This window comes from Gossypium arboreum, chromosome 11 (assembly GCF_025698485.1).
Source record: "Gossypium arboreum isolate Shixiya-1 chromosome 11, ASM2569848v2, whole genome shotgun sequence".
Lineage (NCBI taxonomy): Eukaryota > Viridiplantae > Streptophyta > Magnoliopsida > Malvales > Malvaceae > Gossypium > Gossypium arboreum.
The window spans coordinates 91,106,205-91,116,315 of NC_069080.1; the positions used below are offsets into that span (position 1 = coordinate 91,106,205).

Below are 10,111 nucleotides of genomic sequence, written 5' to 3' on the forward strand. Positions count from 1 at the left end.
TAAACTTGTTAGTAAGATTTAGTTCTTCTCAAACACATAGGCATTGGAATGAAATTGAACATGTATTCGGATATCTCAGAAGGACCATTGATATGAGATTATTTTATTCAAATTATTCAAAATCTCTATTAGTTGGCTATGATGATGTTGGTTATTTATCGGTTCCACATAAATGTTGATCTCAAATGGGATATTTATTTACATGTGGGGTTACTATCATATCATGGCATTCAACAAAGCAAACATTAGCTGCCACTTCTTCAAATCTTGCAGAAATAATTGCAATGCATGAGGCAAGTCAAAAGTGTGTTTGGCTAAGGTTGTTGACCCAAGATATCCAGAAGATATGTAATTTGCCTTTACAGGAGAAGATGCCAACTATCTTATACGAAGATAATGCAACATGTATAGCTCAATTGAAGGGCAGTTACATCAAAGGTGACAAGACGAAACATATTTCACCAAAATTATTCTTCACCTATGATCTTGAGAAAATAGGTGATATAAATGTTCAACAAATTTGTTCTAATGATAAATTAGCAGATCTTTTTACTATGGCATTGCCAACTTCAATATTTGAAAGACTACTACACAAGATTAGAATGTGTCGACTCAAAGATATATGTAATGTTGCCATTAGGGGGAGTCTAAAAACAAGTTGTACTCTTTTCCTTTCACCAATGTTTTGTCCCATCGGGTTTTCTTGGTAAAGGTTTTTAACGAGGCAGCTTGCAATAGAAGATTGTGTACTCTTTTTCCTTCATTAGGTTTTTATCCCGCAAGGTTTTTCCTAATAAGGTTTTAATGAGGCACATTATCTACCAATAGACATCCAACGGGGAGTGTTATGAATATCTTGTAACAGTCTATTTTTTAGTGAAATCGGAACAATGGTTTCAGGACCACAAATCCGATCCAAAAATAAAGTTTATTTTTATTTTATTATATGGTTTGTATTATGATGACATGTCATGTGAAAATTTTGATACGAAAATTTTATCAATTAAGTGTTTAATTACGAGAAGGACTAAATCATATAAAATGCAAAAGTCAAATTCTAGTAGCTATAAGGATTAAATAGCTATGAAATTCAAAACTAAAGGTCCTTATATGGTAATTAGACCATTAAAGAAAAGTATGTAGATTTTTGGTGACTCATCCATGGAAAAATTAGAAAAAGAGTAGGGACTAAGTTGGAAATTGAAATAATTCATTAATTAAAAAGATGATAAAAGATATCATCTTATTATTTTGTCATCTTCAACCCAAAAACTATATGGAAACCCTAGGAGAGAGAGAAGAAACTTTCAAGGCTTAATTGGGTAAGTTTCCTTATCCCGTTTTTAGTAATTTTGATATTTTTAAAACCGAGATAGTCCAATCTATCTATTTGGGGGATCAATTTGAAAAGTTATCAAGGTATGAAATTTGGGTCATAGATGAATATGCTGAAAATTTGAAATTTATGGTAGAAAATGAAAGGTTGTTGATAGATAAACAACTTTTACAAAGTGATTTTTGATGAAAACATGAATTAGGGACTAAAATGTAAAGTTGTGAAATTTGATGAAAAATTTTGAATTTTTATTAATACATGTGCTGTAAATTTTGTAATGGGATTTTGTTTTGGCTTGGAATAGGGAGTAAATTGCACAAGTTTAATTTTCCGAGCCTAAGGACGAAATTAGAATATATGGAAAAGTCAGGGGCAAAATGGTAATTTTTTCTAGGACATAAATTGAGTCCAAATGAATATGAAATATGAGAAATTGATGATTAAAGCTATTTATATAGATCCGGACAACACAAATTCAAGTCAGATCGAGGAATTAAAAAGGTTTCGAATTAGTAGATTATTTACGCGAACAAGTGTCGAAGTAAGTTCGTATAGCTTAATCGAGCATGTAATTATGTTAATTGAATGTTGTGTTTGTATGTAGTGTGATTTATATTGATATGCATTGCTTGAATGCTCTAATGGAAAATTTAATACATCCTTGAAATGATGAAAAAGGGGTTAAGTCCCAATTGAATATTGAATTTTGATGAATATATGCGCTTTCCCGAAATGAATAAGTCCTGCATTTATTGTGGACGGGATTTAGCTTGGACGAGTAATCCTATTGAACTCATTATAGAAAGGATTTAGGCCGGACGGGTAATCCTGATATAATACCTCTCGAGTATACGTTACGATTAGGGTTTAGCCTGGACTGGTAATCCTAATTGAGCTCTGCTAAGCATACGTTATATAAAGGATTTAGCCTAGACTGGTAATCCTGTTATATGATATGTGGCTCAAGAGTGTGTTCCTTGATTAAGTGTCCTAATGGGTACTCTTGAAAAATAATTGACGAGTTATTGAATCATACACCTCGAATGTACCACTTGAGTATCCATCAGAATTTCAATGATTCAATGGACATAAAATTCTTGACATGGCATGAGAATTATGAGATGAAATGATAATGTCTTGAAAGAGTATTGCATGATGATCTCATCTATCCTTACTTGATGTATATGTAAACCTTGTGACTAACATGTTTGATTGGATGCATGTGTTTAGGAAATTTTGCCAAATGGATGGAAAACATGTTGTTCTATGCTTAGATTTAATAAACGGGATTGGTAAGTTTAGTTTCCATTTACGAACTTACTAAGCATGTAATGCTTACTCCGTCTTATTTTCCCTTGTTTTATAGTGCTTGGAAGCTCGCAAAGGTTGGAGATCATAGGAGCATCATCACACTATCAACTAGCTTATTTTGGGTATACTTAGTAAAATCATTTTGGTATAATGGCATGTATAGAACAACTTGACCATTAGTGGCTTGATAATGATGCTTGTAATCTAGCCATTAGAATGACTAGTAATGGTTGTTTTGATATACTTGTAATGTCATGCTATGGTAGTTAAATATATGTTAAGTAGTTGATCAATTTATGTCTAATATATGGAATGAACCAACGTAAGATTGTAAGGATGTATGCATGTAATGGTATGCCATGATGAATGATGGAATTTGTCTAATTTGAATGCTTAGAATAGTTGATATTGGATGTGTGTTTCAAGTTTAGGGCATGGGTGTGATATTGGGTGAGAATTGAAGCTAGAAATGGCTTTATTTTGTCCACATGGGCAAACACACAAGCGTGTGTCTGACCATGTGACACACGGCCGGGTACATGGACGTGTAGTTAGGCCGTGTGTCTCCTACACCTTAATTTTGAGAAACAGAATGCTCAGAATTGAGCACATAGGCAGAGACATGGGCGTATGTCTCAGCCACGTGTGCTACACTGCTTAGAACATGGGCGTGTATCTTGGTCGTGTGAAACTTGCGCCTAACTTGTAATTGAATTAATTAACCACACGACCTAGCACATGGGCGTGTGGCATGACCGTCTGTACAAGTCAGAAAGTTACATGGGATCGAATGTGGCCTGTAGCATGGGCGTGTCCCTTGGACCACTCGGGCGTGTGAGCCCTGCACCTTGGAAAAATTTTGAAATTTCGCGAAAAATTCTTAGAGTTCCTGATTAAATCCTGACTCGATTCTAATGCTTGTATTGGGCCTCGAGGGTCCAATTAAGGGGCGTTTTGAATATGTCAGTTTATGAATAGTAATTTACATAAATTATTTGTAAAATGTTCTGAAAGTTTCGGTAATACTCTGAAACCCTGTTCCGACGACGGATACGAGTTAGGGATGTTATATGTAACGCCCTAATTTTCAAGAATTCTGTGAATGTTGGCATAGGTTTAATTATGTTTGTGGGCCTCTAGAAGGCCCAAGCTTAAGATAGAACCCGGTAATTTTAGTTAATTTTTGTTCCATAAGAAAAAGGGAGTGAAATTATGAAATAGGACCTATGTGAAAATGTTTGAAAATGCTATAGGCTAAATTGAAATGGCCAAATAAATAGGAGTGCAAAATAGGAGGATTTGCATGACAAACCTCCCATTTTACATGAAGTGGCTAGCCATCATGTTGTTGTAGACAATATGAGCACTTGATATCCATAATTCATGGTACAAATTGATAATGGGTTAGGTAAATGTTCCATGATAATGGATTAGGTAAATATTCCATGATAATGGGTTAGGTAAATGTTCCATGATAATGGATTAGGGAAATATTTCATGATAATGGGTTAGGTAAATGTTCCACGATAATGGTTTAGGTAAATGTTCCATGATGGGCATTTCATGTCTTTTGTATTAAAGAATTAAATGGATGAAATATGAAATTTTATTAAAAGAAAAAGGGGTGAAAAGAACAAAGTTTTGTCCATCTTTGTTCATCATAGCCGAAAGTTAGAGAAGAGAAAGGAGAGGAGAAAGCTCTTGAATGTTTGGTCACTTGGGGAAGAAAATTGAAGGTAAGGTCATGGTAGTTTGCTTTTATTTTGAGGTTCATGAGTTCTTCTTGATTCTACCTTAACTCTTGAAGCATATTTTAGTTTTTAGTTGTGTTGTGAGCATTTGGTCATGAATTAAAATGAAGGAAATGGTTGTTGTTTCATGTTCTTTTGATGAAAAATGGAAGATAGGTGAAGTTGACCCAAACAAATGAGCATGCATGTGCCTTAGATGCTAAGGGGAAAAATCGGCTAACATGTTGTGCTTTAAAATGATGAAATGGAGAATATACTTAAGTAAACTCATAGATATGTGATGATTGATTGGTGATATACATGTTTAAATAACATGCATGCAAGTTATGTGTGAAAGAGTGATTTGGTAATAAATCTGCTTGGGACAGCAGCAGTAACGTGACTTTGGAAAATCACCATAAATTGTGGGAGATGAGTTAGAAGATGCATAAATTATGTAATTAAAGCTTAATGAGTCTAGTTTCAAATGGAATAAACGGGAACATATTTTGAATTCTGTACAATGAGAAATTTGATTCATAATGAAGAGTGGTCAGATTAGTCAAACAGTGAAACATGGAAAACTTTAAGAAAAATCTGGTATTGATTGGCCAAACCAAAAATTCTGAAAATTTTATGGATAGAAGATATATGAGTCTATTTTCAGGGAAAATTAACAGCATTTTATTTGGAGTTTCGTAGCTCCAGTTATAAATGATTTAGTGACTGTTGCTCAGGAAGACAGCTTGCAGTGAAATTATGATTATGTGGTAAACATTGACAAAAATTTGTTAATGAGTTGCTTATTGATTTCTTATAAGCTTACTATGATCTGTAGATGTGGTTGGCCGAATATTGTAAGGGGTTAATACGTAGTTTGTATTTGAATAGTTAGATTAACGTGTTAGTAATCCAATTGTAGGCGGTTCGTGTGTGGATCTCGTCAGCATATCGTCGCAAACAGGTGTGTAACTAACACTCTCTTTCTTAGTCTAGATCGGCAAAAGTCAAAAATCAGAAATGCCGAAAACTGATATTTTGTAGATTTGCGAGTGTGCGAATGCTCGTGAGGTAAATCGATTAATGTTTTTGGTAAGCTGCAATGTTTGGACTGCAAAGTGCATGATTTCGTGCCTCGATATTTTTGGGCTTAATGGGCCAAAATTGGAATGATGGGCCAACGGCCTAATTCGGTAAGAACCCTCGGTACATGATTACATTAGTACGTGAAAAGTAGGAATATGCATGAAAAACCCTAAAATAGATAAATTACTGAAATACCTTTAAAAGTAGAAAATTTACGTTTTACCCTAGTAGATAAATTACCAAATACCCCTAGGGTTAAATTGACCTAAATGCATGTTTGATCGTTGTTATTTATTGCATGCCATGTTGTTATTATCTCGATGCATGGGATTGGGATATTGACGGAGGAAGTACTGAAAGTGGCTTGTCCACATCTTGGAGGCTTTGCCTCAATTTACTATTAATCAACAAAGAAGATCAAGAATGGAGTGTTGGGTGGGTGGGTTGAGCTATTCCCCACATGGAGTGTATGGCTGGTACGGTGGAGTGTAGTGGTTGGTGGGTTGAGTAGTCTCCCAAATGGGCTTGCATATGTTTATTGATGTTGCATGTATTTTGAAATGGGCCTATGGGCCATACTGTTATCTGAATAAGGGGCTAAGGCCCAGTTTATTGTAATCTGAAAAGGGCTCTGGCCCAGTACCACTATTACCTGAATGGGCTTAGGCCCAATAGGCTTGAGCTGACTTGGGCTTTGAATGGGTTTTCCTTACACACTGAGTTTCCCCAAACTCACCCCTTTTATTTTCATCCATGCAGGAAATCCCCAACCATAGTGGGCTTGGAGCTGTGAGAGAATTCGGAGTGGCCACCCGTTCTGAAAGTTTGATTTTCTTCTGGTGAAATGGACATCCTTTTAATTACGTTTGAGGTTTTGGGCTTTTAAATGTAATAAGGCCGCTTATTTATTTTTGATGGTTTTTATATGTTTTATTAAGATAAGTAATATTTATATTTAACTGTTGAAATTGGATAGCTTTAAGGCGCGTTTTCAAAAACAGTAATTGTTTTCAAAATAACACGAAAACAAGCAAAGCTTCCGCAATGAAGATATTTTCCAAAATTAATCATTTTTCCTAAAAATGACTTAATCAAATCGGTTTCCTAGAAATATACATGACGTTAAGGTATGGCAATGGTGGTTTGCATGTCTAGGATTGGATCCAAGGAGTTTGGTACTTAAGCAATCGATGGACTCACCTCTTCTTTTCCGGTTTCCTACCTGGTGCATGACTTCCATTCACTTTAACCTATAATGAAATTATCTTTTAAAACACTAAGTAAGTTTTTCTGGATCAACAATATAAAATGTTTTGAACGCTTCGATATGGCATGTCGGATTCGGTCATAACGTTTGGGCCAGGTTTTGGGTGCTACATTATATATCTTATTAAGTGGATGTCCATCAAGATCAATATAAGTTTTGATGTCTTGTAAATTCTAATAGTTATTAGAAGTAGATCTCTATTTCATTTATACTTCTTATACCTATAAATAGATATTTTGAAGAAGTATTATAATCATCCCATTAATCAATAAAATACATTCTCTATTGTTTCTCATATTTTAATTGTTCTTTACTCTTTCTATCTCTCCTTATTTTATAATAATAATTATATTATACAAACATAATATCATAAAAATAATTAAACCACTGTAGGATACAAACATAACATAAACGTAATCATAAAAACATACTAGTGATTCAAAATATACATAAAAATAATTATTAAAATTTCAAAATTATATAAATATATAGTACTTTCAGTACGTTTATGGAAAAAGAAAAGCATGATGATACATGAAACAAAATTAATCATTATTTTAATAATATCAATTAGACAGTAATTTCGGATACAACATGACTAAACATACAATATACAATAAATAATTAAAATATGATTAGATTTTGTTATATTTAAGATGTGAGTGAAAAATATTTTTAAAATTTAATTAATAATAATCTAGGTGGAGTGATAATAAGTTTGTATTTTAATACAATTGAACACATGTTTGATTTTTACATTTGTAATTTTAATTTTTTTATTGATAACTCATTTAAGGATAATATCAATTTAGTAAAATGCTTAAAACACTTAAATTTATGAATGAAAAGATTCCATCATAGCTTAAATAATAAAAATATCAAAATTCATTGAAAAATATATACATCTATTTATGATTTATGACTTGCATAATTTGTTTCCACGACAGCGTTTTAGGGCACTTGTTAAATTTGCTGGTATGGGGCTACTAAATTTTGTAAATTTTCTTTTAAGTTCTTTGAGTTCTGAATTTTTTATTTTAATATTATAATTAGTGTTTAAAAAATTAATTTTGTGTTCGACCTCTAAAAGTTTTTAGAATTTGATTTTTTATAGTATTTATAATTTTTTAATGATACATTTAGCAACAATTTTAGTTTAATTTCGGCAATCTAATACAAAGTGTAGGTTTTTTTTTAGGCATAATACAAAGTAGTATTTAAATGTTAATTTAGTAAAAATAAAGTTTAATCATTGCAATACTTAAGTATAAATAGTATCTAAATAATAATTAGATAAAATTAAACTTAAATAATTATAATATCTAATACACATTCAACATATAAGTTCTTTTTTCTTAATTTTGGTGATTAAAATTGTCCCTAATTTAAAAAAAATTGTTCAAAATGATTTGGCCCACACATGTATATTTTATATAAATATCCTACCTCTTATTAACAATTCTAACTTCACCCTTCATTTTGACTATTTGATATGTTGCTATTTATGTTGGATATCATGGCCTAAAGCATTTAAAGTTCCCAGAGCTTCCAGAGCTTATAGACATATGAAATAGAGATCCTCAAGAAATATTTGATTTTAAAAATCAATAATATTATCAATATATACTAGATTTTATTATACTCACGATGTGAGTGAACGAAAATATTTTATATTAAAAATATATTAAAAATGATTAGTAATTGGGTGGCTAAGATTTATTATATGAATTTGTTAGTCTTGTGTTTGATTCTCAAATAATATTTTTTATTTCTTTTATTTGAAAATACTCTTATAAAAATATTAATTATCCTTTAAAGTAAGGGTATTTTAATAATTTATAGCTAACTTGACATCAAGTTGACTCGTGACTCAAACTTAGTTAGCCACTTTATATATAGTACGATAAAATTGATGAAGTAATAAAGTGTACATAGTAAAATTAAAACGTATTAAATAATCAAAATAAAATTGTGGTTGAATAATAAATTTGAGGTTTTGCTAACTCAATTGGCATGGGTTCAAATATCATCATATCCATATTTTTGCCGGAATTATGTTGAGACTTGATTGATGTGTTATATCAACTCAATAAAGGGCTTTATAAATAATATAAATGGCAAGTGAAAATAAATATTAGTTATTTTATTTATCACTAGAGATTATACATTATTAAGTATTGCCTCTATTATAGTTGTAACAGCCCATTTTTAGTCAAATCAGAATAGTGATTTTGAGACCAAAAATTCGAGGTCGTAAAATTGTTTTAATATTATTTTAAGTGTTTACAACATGATAGTATGTATTTGTGGAAGTTTCATGAAGAAATTTTATCGTTTGAATAGTTAATTTGATAAAAAATGACTAAATCGCGTAAAGTGCAAAAGTGATGTTCTATCAGCTAAAGGTGTCTAATAGCTATAGAACCTTAAAGTAAAGGTCCTTAAGTGGTAATTTACCCATTTGAGAGTTAGTGGATGACAGGGGCATGGCAATTGGTGTAATTATTAAATGTTTTAAAGGTTAAATAAGTAAATTAGTTAATTAATGTTAATTAAAACAAAACAAAATTCATAATTTTTGTCCATCTTCATACTAATAGCCTAATTTAACAAAGGATAAAGTCATTCTTAGGGATTGAAGCATTCGGCCAACTCCTAGCTTAATTATAGGTCTGTTTTTGCTCGATTTTTAATAATTTCTATGTTTTTGAGATCGTTGCTTCATATTCTAGCTTGCTCGTACCCTAGATTTCGAAATTGCTAAAGATTTATCATGTTTTCATTTTTGAATACTTGAGTAATTTGATGGTTTATGATAGATTTGGAAGGTTTAATGTTAGATTAATAGCTTTTGTAAAGTAATTTTTGCCAAAAATGTCAAAAATGGTTTAAATTGAGAAAATGTGAAATGTGGTGGTTGAAAGTGTGAATAAATTGAAAATATGGGCTGCTAGTAACATGTATTAAATTCGGCTAAGCATGGGTTTGTACTAAATTGCATGAATTTGCAATTTTATGTGATAAGGATTAAATTGTGAAAATGTGAAACATTAGAGGCAAATGTGTAAATTTTCCAAATTGTAAATTATAGGCTAAATTGAATAGACTGAATGCTAAATGTGCTAAATCTGATAATATATAGATCAAGATAAGCTGAGATCGGGATTAAATTGGGGAAAAGGAAAAGTGGATGAATAGTCGATAATTTTCATCCGAGCAACTCAAGGTAAGTTCATATAATTAGAATCGAATCTTTAAATACTTGTAAATTATTTGAAATGAAAGTATAATTAAGCAAATGGTATTACTGAGTTCAAATGCCTAATTGATAAGAATTATTGAATACCGAGTTCCGTTTGAACTGTAGAAAGTCATAGGATA

The 10,111-nt window shown here is 31.5% G+C and overlaps 1 long non-coding RNA gene across 2 annotated transcripts; it reads left to right on the forward strand.

The window, feature by feature from the left end:
* Positions 1 to 4,253: 4,253 nt before the first annotated feature.
* Positions 4,254 to 6,405, forward strand: LOC128283489 (uncharacterized). Of its 2 annotated transcripts, XR_008273848.1 has the most exons (3): positions 4,254 to 4,383; positions 5,300 to 5,341; positions 6,223 to 6,405. It is a non-coding gene; the product is annotated as an uncharacterized LOC128283489 (long non-coding RNA). The 2 variants fall into 2 exon arrangements; XR_008273846.1 differs by lacking the exon at positions 4,254 to 4,383 and having other exon boundaries at positions 5,113 to 5,341.
* Positions 6,406 to 10,111: the final 3,706 nt, after the last annotated feature.